The sequence below is a fragment of the Hyposmocoma kahamanoa genome, unplaced genomic scaffold, assembly GCF_003589595.1.
Source record: "Hyposmocoma kahamanoa isolate Upper Pololo Valley unplaced genomic scaffold, ASM358959v1 160, whole genome shotgun sequence".
Classification (NCBI taxonomy): domain Eukaryota; kingdom Metazoa; phylum Arthropoda; class Insecta; order Lepidoptera; family Cosmopterigidae; genus Hyposmocoma; species Hyposmocoma kahamanoa.
This window is the reverse complement of record NW_020653575.1, coordinates 1,608,886-1,632,096: the sequence shown is the minus strand read 5'-3', so window position 1 is coordinate 1,632,096 and position 23,211 is coordinate 1,608,886. Positions and strand designations below refer to the sequence as shown.

The 23,211-nt window shown below is 36.5% G+C and overlaps 1 protein-coding gene across 2 annotated transcripts in view; it reads left to right on the top strand.

The window, feature by feature from the left end:
• LOC113240658 (unconventional myosin-XVIIIa) overlaps window positions 1–23,211 on the top strand; it is a 391,151-nt gene that overhangs the window by 50,965 nt on the left and 316,975 nt on the right. Inside the window, exon 1 of one of the 2 annotated variants that reach the window (XM_026478018.1) lies at window positions 3,694–3,805. The exons of the other annotated variant lie outside the window; for it this stretch is intronic. The gene's annotated coding sequence lies outside the window, so the exon portion shown is untranslated. Of the gene's footprint in view, window positions 1–3,693; window positions 3,806–23,211 lie in introns of those variants that run through there. 2 annotated transcript variants of the gene reach the window in all.

The window sequence follows — 23,211 nt, the reverse complement described above, 5'->3', positions numbered from 1 at the left end:
AGGAAAATAAAAACACTTAAAAATTAATACAACAGGCATATCTGTGCCCAATTATATTTATTCGTAATGAAGAGACTTAGGTCTACCTAGAATATTGGATGAAAGTAATTGTTGCGTTAAAGGTGCATGAGTGCACGAGAAAGTCCACTAACAGGGAGAGATGGCGAGATATCGTGAGGCGAGACACGTCAGCCTCTAACATGCATACTCCGTGATGACCACGCCTCTGTCAAGAGTGCAACGAAAAAGAAGGAGTGGAGTTCCCTTGCCTGCATCTGTTTTTCCGAGCACATACAACAATAATGTCCTTGAGGTGCAATGTAATAGGCATCTTCTGAGCGAGCTCGTTCCATCGCAGACCCCATCTTTACTCCAGGGGTAGATAATGGTCAAGAGTAACTAAGTCCATATATGTATTTTTTTTATAATGCCAAGTGACGGAAGGAACATGTCATGCGCCTGATGGTAAGCTACACGCCTGTCCATAACAGTTGCAGTGCCATTCACGAGCTTTAAATCGCAAAAATCGGAGGTGCACTGCCACTGCGCCCGTCACCCTGAGTTACGTCATCCACATAAGTTGACACGTCCGATGTGCCTGTAATTTCACCAGATAAGGGTTCTGGTTCCTTCAAAACCTGAACATAGTAACGCTTACATTACTGCTTGGCGGCAGAAATACGTAAGGTGGCAGTACTTCCCTGGACGAACTCTTTCACAAGGAGCTCTGCTGCTTATAAACTAAGAAATAAAAACTATGCACCTTGAGTTTACAATTCATTATTAATCAACTTTCAAAATAACTAGTACATTAATATCTATGCAACTCTAAGGTTAAAAGACTGACATCGGTCCAAATATCAACTAGTTTAACCGTTTTTACTATTGAAATAGAGACACTCACATGTTAAAAGGTCATAGATGAATAAATTGACACGATTATTGAACAATGCGTTACGTCCAATCGTTTGGAAATAGAGGGGTGACTGGTGAAGTGTGTCTCCGAAATGCGTTCTCCATGTATGATTTTAGAAATTGTTATTGTGGTATTGAAACTTCTTTCTTGGGATCTTAATCGCGTCTATTTGTTTTTTTAAACAAACCAACGTTTCGGGCCCTTTACAGGTCCCAAGGTCATGGCTGACTATACAGGGTGAAACACTAACTACTTCGCAGAATTATATTACCAACATCATAAATAACAAGTTTTCATCGCCTTACTTTCTCAAATTCGTATCTTAAAGCACAGAGTTACTGAAATGCAAAAAATGGAATGTAAATACAAATTTTGTAGGCTGATTTCTCATCACATTTTCTTCATAATCACACACTGGCTTTTAAAATTTAAAATAAATAGAAAGTTTTGCCATCTCCTGAATAATCACTTTTTATAAGATACGAGATGAAAAAGTAAGGCGACGTTTTGTTGCATGACTTTTTGAAAACAGAAATAGATTTACCAAAATGGAAGTTTAAAATTTTATTGTCCTGTCTGACATTTTTTAGATCTATATTTTTAGCAACGCCTCACGCGTGCTGACGTTTATGAAAATAATTTTGGCACCCGCTTTCGTCTACTACCTTACAGAGTTATCACCATTTGGAGCAATCTATTTAAATATTTTTAGTTTTGTACGAAAGTAGATGCTGATGAATTATTAATAGTCAAGGAACAAATGTTATTCTTCAAGTTATAGTTAGATAAATTACTCGTTTATTTACTGAATCACGGTACTTTACAAACAAGCTTAGTTATGACATAGGTAGAATGGTAATCATAAAGAAAAAGGCTAGTCTAGGTTTGCGAGAATGGTCTGGAGTGTTATATTGTATCAGGTGTAGAGCTGAGTGTACTGAGTCAGCAAAAAGGTTCCGACTCAGCATTATGCTGCAGTTCAGTTGAACTACAACGCTGATAATTCTGCCAGGTCCTAAGGGAGCCGGTAAAAAAGAAGTAACTCAGAATAGAGAATCAACACGGAGTTAGAATGTAAGCTATGTAGTTATAATATTAATTGTATAGGTGAATAAGTTATTATATAAGCTATAAAACGTGGACAAGGTAACTGGAAAGAAAATAAAAAAAGGTGAAAGATGGAATGTGTGAGTAAATTGTGAGGTTGTATAATAATTGTAAATAAATGTGTGTTTTGCTTAAAGGTGTGGGTTTGTGTGTCGGTATGTAAAAAATAAGTGGAGTGTATGTATGTGTCGTTTATATTATGATGATAGTAAAATAGTCCTGCAAGTTTATTAGTATTTTACAAATGTCCCTGTATATATTTGTTTACGAGCCAGTCAACCATGATAATGGTACCTTTAAAGGGCCCAAAACGTTTAGAGAAACAAATTCAATTTGGCATTGTTTATTATTATTAGTATCTGAATCGTTTTTAGTGCGTGCTCACCTATAATTAGTTACGCAATTAGGCTCAGTTTTTTAAATGTATTACTACATGAAATATTGTAGTAACTGTTGGTGCACCTAATAAAAAGAAACAAATATGCACTATTAAGATCTAAAAAAAAACAGCTTATTTCCCATGTGTAAGGAAAAAAATAACGGGTTTTGGTAGTTACAGTTTTTTCACAAATAAATTTTTAGTTTAATTATTATTACGTTTTGAGTTTCTTAATTGTTTCTTGCTTGTTTAAGCTGATGGCTCTATAGCCAACAAATAAATAATAATCCATGTGTAACAATCGCGAAACCCAAAGAATTCGGCAAGTTATTGCGGTAGCAAGGAAAGCATGCTATTAATTTGATAAAAGCAATTCTATCTGTTGAATAAAATATTTTAAGACACAAAACAAATGCAAAAGTCAATTGTCGTTAGCATTCTTGCAATCTTTTCTTAGAGTACCTCTTCAATCCTGAAGGTTGGCCATCAGTTTCCTATATTTGTCTCTATTAGCACCCAACCGGAACAGCTGTACGACGGAGGCTGGAGTCCACTCCGGGATATTCCGCAGCCACGATTTCTTTCTTCGCCCAGCGCGTCTCTTTCCCTGCATTTTGTCCATCATTGTCAGCTGTAGCAGCGTGTACCTATCGTTCCTGATCACGTGATCAAAATACTCTATTTTGCGCCTTTTGATAGATGGCATCATTTTCCGGGACATGTGAACGCGCTGAAGAACGGTTTTGTTCATTACCCTCCGTGTCACATTGAACAAACATTCCTATTAATTTTACAATATTTATTTAAATATTTTCACTAAAACGAAGTGTGTAAATGAAATAAGATGTTGTTTAACGTGATCATCATCAGCAACCATTTTATACGTCCCTCTGTTCGACACGGGTCTCCTCTCAAGCGAGGGTTTCGGCCGTAGTCAGTCACGCGGGCCTAATGCGGGTTGAGGACTTCAGACAATTCCCGAGTGTTGTGAACCTTCTTCATCGTGGATTTCAAATTAAATTTTGCATGCCGAAAACCTCAGAGGTGCGAGTCTTGGACCTGTGATTGTGGCACATATTAAAGCTTTTTATACATGCAGTATAAACCATAATATAATAAACTACATCACCGTAAAATTTGCTTTGACATCTGCCACCGACACGACGACATTGCATCCGTGGTTAGATAATCTCTATAATAGTTATTCATCTCATGCGCACAGTTAAACATTACCGCCAAACGAACGCCGCCGTCGAACGTTACTAACAGTTAAAATCCGCGCCGCGATCGCTGCGCACGCGTCTAGTGCGAACGTTACGAAATTGAAAATCGAAGTGTTTTCGAACTTTAAGATTTTAAATCGAACTTTTATAAAAAAATACCTTATTGGATGTGTTTGTGAAGTGAGTTTGTGGAAATTTGGTTTAATATTAAAAACTGTAATTTCGGTGCACATCGTCGTTAGAACAGATACTTGTTATTGTTAGTAGGCAATATCGTACTAACTTTTCAATCAAGCTTCACAATTCTTGACATGACAAGAAGTGTGACTTGTCAACTGTCAGTTGACAGCTTCATGTTTTCTGTCAAGTTGGTTGCACAAATGCGAGTGACATTGCAATTAATTCTGTAACTTGGTTAATTGGTTGGGCAACTTACGTGTTATCTTGTGAAGATTACGAGTGGATCGGTTTTATGCATTAATCAAAACTTGTTTATTAGCAAACATACAAATCTCAGCATTGATGATTTCGGTGTATGTCCACCCACAGTGGAATACCTGAGGACATCATGTGTACATAATTTATTTTGTTTCATTTGTTAAGAAATATGAAGTCACGTTAAATCTTACCTATTTCTGCCGCCAAGCAGTAATGTGAGTATTACTGCGTTCTGGTTTTGAGAGGTAAGAAATTATAGGCACATGGGACTTGTCATCTTATGTCTCAGGGTGAGCGCTGTGGTAGTGTCCCCCAGGTCTATGCGATTTAAAGCTCTGAGTGGTGCTGCAACTGTTATGGACAGGCGTGTCGCTTACTAACAGGCCTATGAATTGTTCGTCTCGTCTCTTGGTAACTTTTGAATCACGCTTTGTGGCATTAGTGATAGCAAACAATTTAAACAAAAAATTATGTAATTTAATTAAAAAAGAACAGTTGAATAAAATGAAATCAGAAATAAATATTTTTTTTTATAAAAAAACCGAACTCAAAAGTTTGTGGAATTACATATACTTATCAAGTTGTATTGAAATTGGTTAATGGAAAGTGGGTGATATCCAATAAATCGTATTCACCCCCTAATTTGCTACTCTTAGAGGCGGAATATTTTCTTTAAATTTGAATGGTACTGCTAATGACACCATTAGCAGTACAGATTCTTACAAAAAAGAATCATCGATATCGGTTCACAAATGTCGCAGCAATTGCGCAACATACGCGAAAAAAATGCAGTTGAATTGAGAACCTCCTTCTTTTTTTGAAGTCGGTAAAAAAATTGTTGGCGGCGGAAACCACCATTTATTGCGGGATTATTTTTTTCCCTTTATAAAATTATTTGTAACCAGGAGTACAATAGATAAGGATTTGAAGAAAGAAAATCTGACTATTAAACTGTATTAATATCCGGCCCACTGCTGGGCACACTTCCACTGTAATGAAGACAGCGACACGCCACCAGGCGCACGCCTTGCTCGTCCCGTGACTTGGTATCATGAGAAAACAATTCCTTTGAGGTTAATGTAAAATTATAGGTAAGAGTGATATTAAGTGCCGCCTATCTAAAACAGTTGCAGTGTCCCTCAGTCACTTCAATCGTAAAGACCTGAAAAGCACTGCCACTGCGTCCGTCGCCCTGGGACATACAGTTGATAAGTCCCATGTGCCTCTAGTTTCACCATCCTTCCTGCCTGACATTACTGTTTGGCTGCAGAAATAGGCATGGTGGCAGTACTTCCCTGGACGAACTCTTTAATAGCTGCATTGCTACGGAATCGAACAAAATGCTCGATCAACTAACTGTGCGTTGTGTGGTAAGAGAAAAATTCTCGAATCTTGTAAAGTGTCGTCTTCAGGCGACTTTATCCAAGGATATTATCGGCTTAATGGGTTGCTAATGAAGCCGGACTTAACTACCAGATGGACCGACAAAATTGGAAACGTAATTTTAAATAATATTTTAATGCTTCATTTGAACGGCAAGGAATTTATATAACTTGTTATATCTACATACAGCTCACGCTACTACATGTTTTAACGTTTATATAAATTTTAAAACTCACCAAAATATTGTCGTTTTAGTACTGCTTTATATAACTAGTAGTGACAGGGGACAAGACTATTCTAAGTGTCGTAACAAAAAAAAAAATAGTAAACATTTTTTGTATTGTAGCATTTGCTACGTACCTTCTACATCGATTTAGGGAGTCATTATATTTAACGCTGTGAAATTGGCCTTAACCGATCAGAAGTTTTATGACCTATATGTTGTGCGTTTCTTTTGCATCTCTTTCGCATTTTGCAAGGAGTTCAAGTTTTTTCTGACCGGCTCAAGCTGATTCTGATAAGCATGGTTACACCTTGCTTTCTTTAAATATACTTCCTATGCCAGTGACAGCTGGTGATATATATATATATATATATATATATATATATATATATATATATATATTATAACGTTGTTAATACAACGTTTTTTTTATTGAATATCATTATGTGTTTATGTTACCATGACATTCATATTATTTTTCATAGGTGGCGTTGACGGCAAAAAAGTTGGTAAGAGCAGTAAGTAGTAGTTGGTAGGAGTATTTCACTACAAACTAGTGGTATATTTCTACAATTTTTGCAAATGAAATTTATGAAAATTTCTTCATAACTTACTGAAACCTTATCAATGCTTCTATTACATTAAAATCGCTGAAACTCAGGCAAACGAAAGTACCGATATAAAGATATGTAAGTTTTATAAATCGACCGAGTTTTAGCAGATTTTATGAATTTCTCTGTGTTTCTTGAGATTTTTGTGTTGGGTTTTACACGGATTTTTGCCGTAGCGCCAGATGTGAGAAACTTATGAAATTTGTTTCATCGTATTTATCCCCGTTTTGTTATATCAGTACTCGTGTAATGAAAAGAGAAATATTAAAATCTTATAGGTAACGACATTCACGTCAAATTGATATATCCACCTTTGATTTAAAAAACTATAATCATCTCTCGCTCTTTACTTTGACATCATTATTCATTCAGTGAACTTCATAACTGTAAACGTATTTACATTAACAAAGTACACTGAGAGGAATCCGTCTCAACATCGTGTCTATAAAAGGCAAAGGATTCATAGCGTTATTTTTGTAACTGGAGCAACCGGGAACATTTCCGCGGTAACATCGATTCGGTATGTTAGTTAGTTCAGAATACCGCCGTTATTGTCGGCTTGACATTTACTAAGTTGTTTAAATACCGCAAACTATGGTACACTATGAATACATACAAACATACGTCTAAGTTAAAATTGACAAATATTTTTATGTATCTATTTCAATATTAGTATGGTGTGTATGTTGTTTTGAGTCCAATAAGACATTTGTCCTTTATTATATCTTCCTTAGGCCCCGTGCGTTCGTCAAAATGTACACGTGAAGTGATTCTTACCCAGACAATATTTTTCTTAAAATAGATACTAAGAGACGATACGAGCAAATCGTGCGCCAGGTAGTAAGCGACACGCCTATCCATAACAGTTGCAGTGTCACTCAGAACTTTAAATCACAAAGGTCCGAGAGTCACTGCCACTGCGCCCGACACCTTGAGACAAGTTGACAAGTCCCATGTGCCTGTATTTTCACAAGTACCCTTACACTTCGAAACCGGAACGCAGTAATGCTCACATTACTGCTTGGCGGCAGAAATAGGTAAGGTGGCAGTATTGACCTGGACGAACTCTTTCACAAGGAGCTCTACAGCTACAATGAAAATTTTTCATAATATGATCACGTGAACGTCCTAGGTACATTGTAATACAGCGCTGTATTATTCTACATGACCGTAGAATGTCTAGAGTAATACGTTTTTCGTACAAAACGAAGAGCATACTTGTTTAGGCTTGAACCTGAAGATGTAATTATTACATTGGGCGTTTAGCTCTTTTTCCATTATAGTTTGCTTGGTCGTAAGAGGTTATTATATTGTATTGTACTGTATTTGAATTTAACCATAAAACATGAGACATAACATTAACAATAACGGCCTGCGAGTCTTGATTTCGCGAAATATATTGTATTGTATATTAGTGTTTCATGAAAAGATTTCAAGTTATTAAGAATGACAAACTAATAGGTTGTGTAACATAATAACTTTTTTTTTCTAATAGAAATTCTTGCTAATCTATATGGAGTAGTTCCGAATTTTGTCACTAGATGGCATTGACCCAAAATATGTGATTTCTGAATCGCGTTGACAATGACACAGTCGCACTGACTAGTCATGAGTATTTGTTTTAAGATGATTCAAGTTAGTATAATTCTCTTTCGTCGGAAGCTCCTTCATCCGCGAGAGGTTGCAAAAACGCCTAGAATTAGTTCATTTTTGTAGATTTAATTTTTTATGATATCAATCTCTATTCGACTGTATTTTTTAGTGCAAATATTAAGCGAATACTGCGACGTTTGTGAACCAATTTCGATGATTCTTGTTTTGTTTGAAAGGGAGTGTCTTAATAGTGGTCCCACTCAAATTTGAAAAAAATATTCCACCTGTAATGGTGGCAAATCAGGGGAAGAATGCGGTTTATTGAATTTCACCCAATTTCCGTTAACCAATTTCAATAAAACTTGGCAAGTAGATGCAAATCCAATGAAAATAAAATGTTATGGTGACCTAAAGCTGATATGATGATAGAAATGGCAGACAGGTGAGATGAACTTCTCAAGTGTGTAAAGGCTTGTGTTTGGGCTCATGTCAATCGTTTTGACGAGGACTTCTATATGCTGTTTGGTTATCGTTGATAAGACCGTGGCAAGCATTGACCTTTTGGTAGGTCAATGGTGGCAAGGAACACAGCGAAAGCGGATAAGCTAACTTTTGGGAATGGTTTTTTTTTTTATAAAAAAGTTATAATTATTATTGTTTTTCTTATGATACCCAGTGACGGGACGACAAGTCATGGACAAGTCGTGCGCTTGGTGGTAAGTGACACGCCTGTCCTCACCTGAACTGTTATCAGTTACAGTGGCACTCAGAGCTTTAAAACACAAAGATCTGAGGGGCACTTCCACCGCGCCCGTCACTTTGAGACTTAAGTTGATAAGTCCCATGTGCCTGTAATTTCACCAATGTTTTTGATTTCGAGTTCTTACGTTTTGGTGATTGTTACACATAGGAAATGAAACTATTTTGCCGGATTTAAGTAGCGTATATTTGTTTTTTCAAACAAACCAACATTACCGGTCCTTTACAGGTCCCATGGTCACGGTTGACCAACCATGACCATTTAAATCCGGAAAAATAGTTTCATTTCCTATGTTTTTGATTGTCAAGTCTTGAGATAGAGCAGTGTTATGTTTTTTTAAGATGCCAATTGACGGGATGAAGAAGTCGTGCACCTGGTGCTAAGCGACACTCCTGTCCGTAACAGTAGCAGAGTCACTCAGAGCTTTAAACCACAAAATCTGAGGGGCACTGCCACTGAGGCCGTCACCCTGAGACATAAGTTGATAAGTCCTTCAAAACCGGTTCACAGTAATGCTCAGATTACTGCTTGGCGGTGAAAATAGGTACCGTGGCAGTACTTCCCTGGACGAACTCTTTCACAAGAAGCTTTACTGCAACAATGTATAAGAATAATCTGTTCGATACCAAGACAAATGTTCCCAACGTAGGCCAGATGTACACGTATCCGATCACCGAACGCCATACAGCGTAGGCGGACTTCAAGTGCAGTGAAAATTTTAAACAAACATTTCATGTTCACCAGTACCGTCACTGCTGTGCAGTTGGCAAAATGCATTACAACCGCTTTGTCCACAGAAAGTTACGTGTAACATTTTTCTTTCAATAGCAAATGTCAAATAGTACAATGTATTTTGAGAGAACTACGTTTCGTCGTAGTGTGGCCTCTGACCTTTGAGGTCTAATTACTTGGTGAAATGTGAACGGTATTTTAAGGGTTTGGACCTTCGTGGTTGGTCAGATTTGTTGATATTGGAGACGAAAGGAACTTACGTGTATGGTTACGCTACAGATTTAGAAGCGGAAGCAAAAGCTCTACATATTCGTGGATTAGTCGACCAAACATGCATTATCTTTATTGGACAAATTTATTCATTTTATTTTTTTTTTGTTGTATTGATATTCAATTATTTTTTGTGAAATTACTGTGTATTATGTTATAATTATTAATACAAAAATCGAGCACTTAGAAAAAAATTCCTTCGACCCTGCCGGATTCGAACCGACACCTTCTAGCAAACCTTGCCAAACGCTATGTCAACTAAGCCACGGAACGAACCAGCAGACCTCACGAATTTCTCTGTGCTTGCTTTGTCGGATCTTTGTATTTCGTTTTCAACGACTTTTACCCGTAACGCCATCTATGAGGAATCTATGTAAGTATTTCGTCGCCCAGTTAGATACCTTTACAGCTACCAGCTCCGGCTAGAGATGTCGCTATTCAATGTATTTAAATTTTTATTGAATTGATATTCAATAATTTTTTTGTGAAATTACTCCACTAATTTGTCAAATTATTAATACAAATATCGAACACTTAGAAATAACTCCTTCTTTAATTATATTTATTTTTATTTAACATTTTACAGAACTTTTATTTGAATACACTACCGTATTACCGTATTTTTTTTAGGGTTTCTTTAAATATGTCCATGAACGGTAATTTTTTTAAACGCTTTGTAAGTAACGCAAGGTACAGTTACAGCAAAGAATATTAACAGATTTTATATCTCTAGGTGTGACCCGCCGTAGGTTTCTAAGCCGCACCTGTACCGTGCGTGGTAATAAAATGTACAATACAGTATTGCGTCAAATGTTTTCGCGCATATGGCGTTTTCACTACTGCGAATAATTGGCGTTACTGGACATAATGTGTTGTGTGTTTTGTACACACGGCATAACAAAAGCGTACATGTCGTTAGTATGCATAGTAAGATTTGGTACAATACATTCGTTTGAAGCCATTTTAGAAGAGAAGCCGTCATCGGCTTTGACGCATCAATTGGCAGTAAAACTTTTTTTATGATACAAAGTGACGGGACAAACAAGTCGTGCGCTTGGTGGAAAGGGACACGCCTGTTCATAACAGATGCAGTGGTACCCGGGGCTTTAAATAGCAAAGATATGACAAGCAGTCCCACTGCTACTAGCTAAACTGCAACAGGGCAGACTTTTAGGGCCATCGTTGTTTAAAGTCTCATTATGACTGGTAGCGGACTGTATCAATAGGGTTCGGGAGATGCAAGAACAAAGGAATTGTATTGACTGTTTATTAAAACCAAGAACGCCAAGGTACGGACGAAACACAGAGGAAACTGACAATAACAATGAAAAAGGCGCCAAAAACAAATACATTAAAGTTTAGAATTTCAATCCAGGTCTCAATTGCTCTAAATATTATACAGAATATGTACAAAACGATTTGTAGTGACTGCTGCGATTCGTTACAATAACTAATGGTACATTTTTCTGAAATTTTCCATAGAAAATCTTATCTACCAATTTAGGAAAGTTGTTGAGTAGGTTATTGCCAGTTTTAATAACGTCAGTAAAACAACGAATGCTATGTAAAATTATAGTTATCTAATCGATTAGTATCTTTATAAAACATCGTTTCTACCTAACACAACTGTAAAGGGAAAGCTTGTACGTGGGCTGCTTTGTTTTCACTATTGTAAACTTAACTCAATATTTATTTATTAGTAGATAAAATACGCAAAGTATACTAAACCGATTTAAGATGATCAAGTAGCATTACTACGAATGTAATGCTTATAGTCGTTGGTGACCTCGTAAAATACCTATAGGTCGAAAATTCTACCACAATAGCGGAAATTTTGTTTTTTACGATCAAATTCCCACTAAAACTCTGCTGCGCTCCGAAACTACCCGTTACGGATTCGAACTATGTGACTTTTGAACAATAGCTACTTTTGTCTTTGACACGTAAGTTTTATCAACAAAATTTCAAAAATCGAGACTCAGTATGCGTAACGGTTGTCGTATATAAGTGATAAATCGCTTACCAGGTTAGGAATTAGATGATCTGTCGTTTGCTCGTGTATTTTTTCCTCTTTGTATTTCTTTTTTTGCCCGTCTTACTACCAGTAGTACTGTGGGGAAAATTATTTACTTTTATTACTATCACCGTAGCTGGTGGTATTACTGTCAAATTTTTTTTTCGTACAACACACTCAAAAATGGAGCGGAAGCATATTCGTATAACTAACGGTATTGTGACCGCTAGGGATGCTGCACAATATCAATAGAAATATTTTACACAGGGGCAGTGACAATCAACATTATTATCTGATTCTAGAGGTATTAGTCAATTCGTAGATTAAATGTAGAACTGGGTTGGATGGTATTTATACAATAGGAAGAATGTAATGTTAGTTTATTATATACTTTACAAACTAGCAAACAATTAGAAAGTGGCTGCCGCCATCTTTAGCACTATTATTATCGTAAATGCATTGCTAGCCAAAGGATTTAAGATTCATAGTAAAATAAAATTTAGTTTTACTAAAAGAAGGGTTACATACTTACCTGCCTGAGGCATTTGTGTAATACTGACAGAGTATTCATATATAGGCCGTAGTCGAATACATGTTACGCATTTATTATCAAAAGAATTTCCTCTGATGTCATGCATCTGCAATATACGAGTGTAATTAACAATATCTTCTAAAAATTGCACGGCGCATCGTTATGTGGACGCAGTGTAAACCGATATTGAGACGAAATCGAATGTCCGCCCATAGGAGTTTTCCAATTCTATTTGATAATTTGTTGATACGATTCTAACAAGATAGTTACTATTTAATTATGTAACGAATTCTCCGTGTATGGTGTCTTAATTATGTCGGAGGCGTTTTTTATTGCTTTTTAATGGTTATTTTTGCGTAGTTTTGTTTTACTGTGCTGTAAAGGTTTTCTTAGGAGACCCAATATATAATATATGAATGTAAAGTGTGTTTGTTATATTCTTCATGTAACAACACGGTATGTGTAATGAGTTTATTTATTTAATAGGAAAAAACTGTGGTAGTCTAATGGTTATGGTGGAGGTCTATATTCAACAGTGGGTTGATATGGATTGAATATGATGATGACGCTAATGGTTTGATAATAGCCGTGGTAGTTCAATGGGTTGACTGACCGTCTCTCAAGCAGAGTGTCGTGGGTTCGAATTCGAGCGTACACCTCTTGAGTAAATTAATGTGCGAAATTTAATTTGAAATTTACTAGCTTTTCGGTGAAGGTAAACGTGATGAAACCTGCACACATTTGCAAAGTAATTTAATGATGTGTGTGATAACTTCACACGCAAACCGCATAGGGCTCGTGTGGGAATTATAGCCGAAACCCTCTCATTGTGAGAGGAGGCTTGTGACCAGTAGTGGGACTATATGGGCTAACTATTATTTTATATCTTTTATAATATCAAGTGACGGGACAACAAGTCGTGCGCCTGATGGTAAGCTACACACCAGTTACGGTGCCAGTCAGAACTTTACGTTGCAAAGATCTGTGGGGCACTACTACAGCGCCCGTCACCCTGAGACATAAGTTGACAAGTCCCATGTGCCTGTAATTTCACCAGCACTCTTACCTTTCAAAACCGGAACACAGTAATGCTAATCTTACTGCTTGGCGGCAGAAATAGGTAAGGTGGCTGTACTTCCCTGGACGAACTCTTTCACAACGAGCTCTACTGCTTATTATCTTACAGGAACCCACAGCTTAAAATTAATTTAAATAATAATGATAACAACTGAAAACCAATAATTATTACTGATCCTCACAAATTGAAATATAATAAAGAACCTTGGTGCACAATTTTCTAATCTATTTATTTTTTTATTTATTTATTTATTTATTTATTTATTTGGTATCCCAACAGAACACATACAATATACAATACAATATAAATCTTACTGTCTAACTTAATGTATATATTCCAGTAATAGGGAAACACAGCATTCACATATTAAGACAACTAAGTATAAAAACAGAAAAAACCTACTATCCTATCAAAATAAAACATAAGATGCCATTACTAAATAAAAACAAAAGTAAAAACAGAAACAAGGAAAAATGCAATGAAACTTTACAACACTATGTTTACGTTATCACTGAAACAAATGTTTGAGTAATTCTTGCTTGAATCGGTTGAAAGTATCATAATATATAATCTACAGTAATTATAATAAATTGTAACCTCTTTATAAAAAAAAAATCAACCTTAAAAGTTCGTGGAATTATATCTATTTGCCAAGTTTTATTGAAATCGGTTACTGGAAAGCGCGCGAAACCGGATTCATTCTCTAATTTGCCACTCACCAAGGAGACTGGCATCATGAAAGGAGACTGGCATCATGACTGTGGCATCACAGTACATTTACTCAAATATTTTATATGCCCGTAAAAATATACATAATTTCAATAAGAAAGAAGATATCCATAATATTAACCTTAGAGCTAAGTCCAAACTCATGGTACCACGATTTCGTTTAACCAAGGTAAACAACTCTTTTATGGGGAACTGTATACGTTTTTGCAATAAAATTCCGGAGCATATATTAAGTTTATCATTTCCTAAGTTTAAAAACTACATTAAAAATATTTTGATCGAAAAATCATATTACAAAATTGAAGACTACGTGTTAGATAAAGATGTATGGAAAGACGACACGGCTCCAGAATCCACACAAATTTGATTCAAAGTGTACTCCATAGCATTTAAGTTTATTTGAAAAGAGCAATCCCTAGAGTTTCTTGCTCGTTCTTCTCAGGGAGTTCAGCGTAGTGAACGAGCAGTAGCTTAAATGTGACGATTTCAAGTGTAAATTTATTTTACCTATGGAATAAATAATCTTTGACTTAGACTTTGACTTTGACCACTCTTAGAGGTAGAATATTTTCTTCAAATTTAAATAGGACCAATACCGAGGTACCCTCTTTACAACAAAGACGAATCATCAAAATGCCGTATAAATCGCGTTACATACGTACAAAAACTTTATCTTTTCGAGGTCAGAAAAAGTTAAAAAGACGGTCGCTAATGGCTTATATTTACAAATCAATTTAGTGACAAAACTCATGGTAGAAGCAATGGCTAGTTCGGTGTAACAATCCAACTTGCCTAAAACGCATGCACGCCCCGTCCAACTTGCTTTATCCGAAAATATATAAAAGTAATTATTTAACACAAATGAAACTAATTTTTTTTGGGATCTAAGTCGCATATGTTCGTTTTTTCAAACAAACCAATATTTCGGGCCCTTTGCAAGTCCAGTGTCTGACGTTGACGTGACAGTGAAACTCGTAAAGGGCCCGAAACGTTGGTTTGTTTGAAAAATCAAATATGCGCGATCTATATCGCTATCGCAATATATACCGAAATAAAAATAATTTCATTTTCATAGTGTAATAATCACGAATCACAAAATAGGAACTCTATATACATATGAAGCGAAGCTGTGTAATATTAAGATAAAAGAACAGATATTACATATGGTAGCCGACCTTGAGAATATCCATTCATTATTTTTCTGCAAAAACAACGCTCATATTCTATATTCATCATTCTTTAGATAAAAGTACAATCGGTAACCCAAGATATGTAATAACTAAGTAAATTATCTTTCTTCATGAAGTGGCTTGTAAACTAACGTAGCTCTATGTACTTTTGTGTTTTTCGCACATGTGTTTTATTGTTTTCCAGAAATAAGCTTGTCGTACACTTTCGAGTTCCAATTCGTTAAGTTTACAATTATGCTAAGATAAGAGCGAAATGTGTGTACAGGCGTGTCCAAGTCAATGACTTAGGCTAGGTTTAGATGGACGCATGTCTGTCGCGCGTTGATTTGCGTTGGAACGTTCTGAAGACGAGTGCTTCCAGGGAGCGACAACACGCAGCAATCGGAACAGATGTAATGCCAGTGCCTATAATTCAAGGCGGCGACACGCGTCTTCTGAACGCGGCAGTTCCGCGCGCGAATGTATGTAAAGTGTATGAATATCTGGACGCGCGATTTACGAACGCGCGTTAAATTTTTGTCGTCTGAATCCAGCCTTAGTCAAATTGCAAGTATATTTTAAGAACAAGGAAAGACACTTTCGTTTGCCTATGAATAATGAAAACAAAAATAAAATGAATTAAAAAAAATACATTTAAAACGTTACCAAAATTGTATTCACTCAGTTTCTACTAACGAGATATTGGAAAATTGCCTCGTTACGTTGGTTTTCAGAAAATCTGGGTTTTTGGTAGTGCCTCCGAAATTTACATTGGTGCTCATAATACAGGGAGTTTCCTAAATTGAGACCATGTATTAGTGTGGTTTTCTGGCACGTTATTATTATTATAAACATTTTATGTAGATTAACTATAAATGATTTGCAATATCAGTCGTGACGCTTCTTCTTCTTAATAATGGTATCCCCTTTTGAGTGTAACGCAATTATGTTGTACACCATTGATAGACGGGTTTTAGTTTTTTTATTTCTATTTTATCTATGGTATACCTACACTATATACACATTATGGCCCAAAACTCAGCCACGCCGACCGCGGCACTAGTAGCCGCCATTAAATCCTCAAGCTGCAGGTATTAGGGGACGCAGGCCACGATGTCCGTTTAGAACCATCCGAAACTCCCCACCTGATTACCATATAGTTTTTAAAAAGCGGCTAGCCTCCCCTACAACCCTATGGCCCCACAGCAAAACCGATTCTCATGTAAATTCAGTTCTTCTACTTAGCTAACGCGAGTTATAAACAATTCAAAGTCGCGAATAGAAAACTCAACAAGTTGTCGTCACTTGAATACTAATTGATGGACGTTCTTAGAATTGAACACAAGGATCGTAACAAGAATGATAATATCGAGAATTGAAGATAGGTTTAGGTCCTTTTCACACACACGGTTTCTGGTACGTCATCGTTTACACTTACAGTCCGTTTTTTGAAAAGTATCGGATTTTTTTTTCGTTTCAATATAAAACACCGATAAATTGATAACCAAATGTGAAAACAGAATTTAAATTAAGAAATAGACATTCAGAAATCGGGAGTTTCCAAGTGACTTAAATAGTCACATGTAGTAATATTTTTTTATATTTATTTATTATAAATATATTTACACGGTATTACGTTAAGAACTAACGCACCGTGAAAACTAAGAATAAAATAAAAATAAAAAAAAGACATACATTATAATAATTATATCATCACACGCATTCACTCATCGCCACGCTAGCAGATCACACTCCGATGCTAATGCCAAGAGTTCGTTGAGCATTGTAAAGGCTGTATAAACGGACTGTGTATCCCCCCACCATTAATTTTTAATAATCAATAGGTCTGCTGCTAATTAAGCTATCTAAGAAAAATTTTCAGAATATTTATTTTTAAAATCATGGAAACATTTTTGGTTCAATCCATTTGGCCAAGATTTGGGCATGTAATCGCCTGTTGTTGTCAAACCAGTTCTTTCTAGAAGCGCAAGAATTTTCTCAATGGATCTTAGAATGCGCACAGTTTGACTATCAACGTTCCTGCCCTGCTTTTGTACATGAGCAGGTGTTTGTTCTTTCTCCGTGAATTCTTTACGTAGACTGTCGGTTCATTATGTTAGTGTCTATTTAGTGTGCACTGTCATATTAAGATATTTATTATTTCCTTAGGTTAAGTATCATTGTAAATTTTATTAATGTATAGAAGAACAAATTTATACTGTATATAAATTTATACTTATAATTTATAGTGTTACATGTTACTTGAGGCGTACAAATTTTTAATATCCCTTTCGGACCGGCTCCGAAACTACTTGGAATTTCTTCGAAAAAAAACTTGTATCTACCTGAAATTGACCTGTAGATGACGAATCTGAGGTCAATTTTCCATTTTTCGGCCGCCATATTGGAAAATTTTGGTCCGCGCAATTGTATTAACTTTGACCCTTTATAACAGGCGCAGAATTGTGTAGGAAACACGACTGTATTTAGATTGGCCTTCAATATATATTTCAGTAAAATACAACAACAATAATTTTGTTATAATTATTATTTATCTGGTGAATAAAATCTTAAGACATTTCTTATATGCAAAATCAACAAACAGTCTTAAAATGTACCTATTTTAATAGTACTTTTTAGCATATTAAGTCTCACCGTGTAATCTGGTGTAAAATATTTCTCAAAATATTGACCAGGTATTCCTACCGAATTTATTTTAGGGAAAGAATCCCCTGGCATCTATAATATAATAATAATAAATAATAATAAATAACGCACACACTCAACATAGCCCCGCACTAGGGAAACCCTGTGTCGCGGGTGCCATGGACACACACATAGACAACCACAAATTACACCCAAACTCACGAGAGAAATAAATGTAGGCCATACAAATATTTCTCCCGGCCCGGGAATCGAACCCGGGGACCTCTGCGTGGCAGTCCGGTATGGTAACCGTTCGGCCACGGAGGCAGTTAATATAAAGTATATATACTATATCTATAATACATAATATATGGCAAATGTAATAATTAATAACAAAATTTAACAGGATTTAATCACGTATAAAACATATTTTAATTACCTCGGCGTTTGGGATATTGCAACATCCATGGTCTCGAAGGGACTGAAGAGGCGGGTCTCAGCATCTTTTAGTCATGAAAGTTTTTCTGACTACTCGCATTTGATCTTCATTATTTATTTGCACTAGAGTTCTCACTAGACCGACACACAACACTCACGACATCCGGCGACGTGTCGGGCAATACTGTGAAGATCGTGAAAGTTTAAATCAAAGTAAAATTTTACAGGTTCGTCTACTGAAAAAAAAAATGTTAAAAAATGTAAAGCCGTCATATCCTAATTTATCATAAGCTTTTCGGTGAAGAAAACATCGTGATGAAACCTGCACGTCGAAGAAAATTCACAACCCTCGGAAAACGTGTGAAGGCCCTAATTGGGCCAATCAGTGGCTGACAATAGCCTAAACCCTCGCCTGAGAGAAGACCCGTGCCCAGCAGTGAAATGTGTAAATGGGTTGATGATGGTGATGAGGAAAATAAAATTTAATTAATAATAATATTAAGGCATTTACTCATAAGCACATTTACAATAAAAACACAGTTAACACTTTCGGAAATGTGGAATTTAGTGCCAATGAAAAGGGAGCCTCAGCACTTCATGCTGCTTTTCAGGTTCCACCTTTATACATGGACATCCGCTGCTGACAATCATCTAACTTCACAAAAATTATACATTTTAAATTTGTAGGACGTACTTAAAATTAGTTTATTACTTCGGTGAGCACACAAATATATATTGCAAATAAAAGAATATCAAGTACCGGATACAAACGGCCCTGGAACAGGTTTTAACTTTTTACTTAATTTTAAACTCACTTAGGTGACAAATAAACTAAGAAGAAACTGAAAACAAAACAAAGAAACCATGTTATGTTAATGCAATTACGACAACAATTTAGTCCAGTAATATTGTCATTTCTATGTAATTTGTGAAAATTTCTTTGTGAATTCTATAAAAACGCTTCAATATTGTAGAACGAGACGTCATTGAGGTAAATAACACTTTTTTTATACGCTGTACAATTATTGCCATTCCTAACGTACGACATGTTCGCGGTATGCGACATGTGAAAGCTCCACCGTTCTGCCACATATCCGGTAAATCGTCACGGCAGCGATAACAGTGTGAAAAGGGCCTTAGATTTGCTAAGTCCTTGCCAAATCCTAAAAGCTATAGTCTACAATTTATTGACTTTTAATTGGCAATGTGGCCTGAACTTAAGAAACGGAACGACAAGTCTTTTGTTCTTGAACGCTTTTTTTGGTTCGTGATCTGACATGATAGACAACTCGTTATCGTTTTAGAAACGTTCTTGTTGTGTATTTTTTCTTGTATATTTACACCTTTTGTATCAAATTTCAGTCTGCCGTGTCTGTAGATATTCATCTAAGTAGTTGGACAAAAAACCCATTGTATATTCAGGGTCAAAATGGAATGAGCGCTCAAAGCAACCATAAATATTTGGAGATTGATAAAAATCAACCTTATCTCTTTCATTTCCGTCAAATGTTCAGATAATTTTGGTTACATAATCAGTTTAAGGTTGGAACCTATTTGTCGGCAGGCATCAGCACCGCGTCAAAAGCAAGTGTGTTTTATATGGTGTCGTCAGCACGTTTTTCAGCAAGCTTACCGCTGAAACATGTTGACAAATCCCCAAAGAAAAGACACGTTTATTGTAGGCGCAGTGCTCATAAGAGTTAGTACCTAAGTGGGGCCCAATCCTAAACGCTCAGTATATTTATCAGCATTACAGTGTTCTAGTTTTGAAAAGTAACGGTGCTGGTGACATTGCAGGCACAAGGGACTTGTCAACTTATGACTCAGAGTGATGGGCGCAGTGGCAGTGCCCCTCAGATCTTTGCGATTTAAAGCTCTGAAATTTAAGGCACTGCAACTGTTATGGACAGGCGTGTAGCTTACCACCAGGCGCACGACTGCTGCACAGCAGTACAGTTCCTTGTGAAAGAGTTCATCCAGATAATAAATAAAGTAAGGCAATAAAATAGCAACTTTATTTAATTGTATGACATGTTGTACATCACTTCTACCTGTACAAGATTACTGTTCACTCATGGTAGTGGCATACTTTTTGATTTAAACAATTTACACGGAAAAAAGAAACATCTAATTTAATGCTCATTAAAAAACTGTTTTATGTCTAATGACGTATGTAATAACTTCGACGCTTGTGACGTCATCAATGCATTGTTTTGTGTCAAACAAAAAGACATATTTTTGTAATATTTTATTTAACCATTTTTATTATTTATACATTTTACGAAAGTTCACGAATTAATTAATGTTATACATAAAGATAAGCATTCAAATGCCATTAATGAATTTCCACATTTAGCAAATAATATAAATACTTAAAATCAAAGACAGATTTATAAAAACAACTGAAAGAGAGTGAAAACAAACGAAATCGAATAAGAAAAACAAAAACATTAAAGTTGAAAACCTCATCGCCATCCACGTAATTATGTCAAAGTGATGTTTGTCATTTCCCACGTTTGTCATTTTCCCAATAGTTATGTATTTTTTTGTATTGTTTTAACGGCTTTGACATAAAGCCATACAACCTAATCTTCATGTTTTCGTTTTGATTCCACTTTTCATTTAGGTTTTCAATCTTCATGTGACATTAAAAGTGGAAATTATGTAACTGTTAATAGCTTCATCATTTTTTCGTTTTATAATGTTTATGATTAAACTGACACTGGCCGAAGATTAGTGGCTGCCATTAAGGAAAAATAAAAAATAAAGCCGAACAAATCAAAATCAAAACGATCTAGTAATATATTACAACTAGATGCCGCGCGATGCGCCGGGCCGCTAAAGCGGCCCGCGAGGGCTTTCTTTATATCTGGTGACAAATTGGGAGTTGAACTTTATATTTCAGTAGACGATCCTCTTTGGTTGAATTTGGGTGGGAAGGAGCAGGATTAGATAGATAGATAAAATCTTTATTCGGTTACTGACTGATCCAGTTTAGTTACATGTAGGGGTAGTTGGTATAATCGCGTCAAGTCGTATCTTTAAATATCTTAGAACAATCCACTCGTATATCATTGACAGCTGCGAAGATTCAGAAAAGTCAATTGTTTATGGCGGCCATTTTGAATTTGCCATATTGGAAAATTTTTGATCCCAGTAGAACCTGACCAGGGTCCTTGACATATTTTGTTTGAAAGTCATACACCCATCTCTGACACGTTGACTGTGCCGTTTATCACGGAAGCCAGGTCGACTTGGATGTTGCATGTTGCGCTGGGCCGCTAAAGTGGCTCGCGAGGGCTACGTATGAGGCTTGTGACTTTAAATGTAGGAAAGAGTTCGTCTGACGGTTGGTAATTACTTTGGTTTCAATGGTGATGTTTTTCGTTAGGTTTATTTGGGTGGAAGGGAGTCAGGTAGTTGGTATAATCGCGTCAAAATGTAACCTTTTATACTTCAAAAGAAACTACTCGTATATTAATAGTGGCGACGATTCAGTAAAGTCAATTTTTATGGCGGCCATCTTGGATTTGCCATTTTGGAAAATCGAAATTAGTATCGCGGCCATTTTGTTTTTCGAATTTTAAATTTTTTTCACTTCTGGTAGAAACTGCCCAGGTTGTGGATGAACATTTGTTTGGAGACTTTGAGCCAAGACGTATACATTGGCCAGGCAGCTGTGGTCTTACCTGATGCGGAGCATATTTTGAAGGTTTCGATACTTTTTCATATTCACTAAGTCCGTCCGACTATAATTACTCTACATCATTTCTACCCACCCGCCTGTATTCTGGGAGAAAAATGACGCCAAAGAGCAGACAATTCACATGTATGACGGCCATCTTCGCGGGCCGCGAGGGCTTTCTTTATATCTTGTGGCAAATTAGGAGTTGAACTTTATATTTCAGTAGAATCCTCTTTAGTTAAGTTAGAGTGGGAGTGATCTGCGACGATTCAGAAAAGTCAGTTATTTATGGCGGCCATCTTAGAAAATGGCGGAATCCAAATTTCGTTCACAGATACATACTATGAGCCTCCATACACGATCGGGTGTCAAATTTCAGTCGGATCGGAGAACATTTATTTCGGGCCGCCATTTTGAGTCCGCCATCTTGAAAATTTTTTTTATTTGCAGTTGGCTTGTTCTATTCTGTACATTCGTTTGAGCGCCTCACGTCTATCTCCAAACCTCGCCGAGATGTAGGCCTCGGAACACAGTGAACGTTAGAAAATGTATGGCGGTCATATTGAAAAATGGTGGAAACGAAAATTTGACCGCAAATTCCTATTACTGTCACCCGAATATGGAAAATGTTAAATTTCAGCCGGATCGGAGCACCTTTTCGCCGGGCCGCCATCTTGAATCGGCCATATTGAAAAAATAATTTCGATAGCCAGTTAGACCCTGTCACAATCTACGATATTAGTTTGAACACGACTTACCTATCTCCAATAGTTTCCAAGATACAGGCCCCCGAAATTAGTATGGCGGCCATTTTGTTCTTCGAATTTCGGATTTTTTTCACTACCAGTAGAAACTGCCCAGGGTGTGGATAAACATTCGTTTGGAGACTTTGAGCCAAGACGCATACTTTGGCCGGGCTGCTGGGGTCCTACCTGACGCGGAGCATATTTTGAAGGTTTCGATACTTTTTCATATTCACTAAGTCCGTCCGACTATAATTCCTCTACATCATTTTTACCCACCCGCCCGTATACTGGGAGAAAAATGAAGCCAAAGAGCAGACAATTTACATGTATGGCGGCCATCTTGGAAACTGGCGTAAATAAAATTTTGACCACAAATTCGTATTGTGGACTTCTTTACATGGCCAGATGTCGAATTTGAGCCAAATCTGAGCACCTTTTTGTCGAACCGCCATTTTGAATCCGCCATTTTGAAATATTTTTTTACCACCAATTGGCTCTTACCATCTTCTATCATATTTGTTTGAACGTGCTTCACCTAT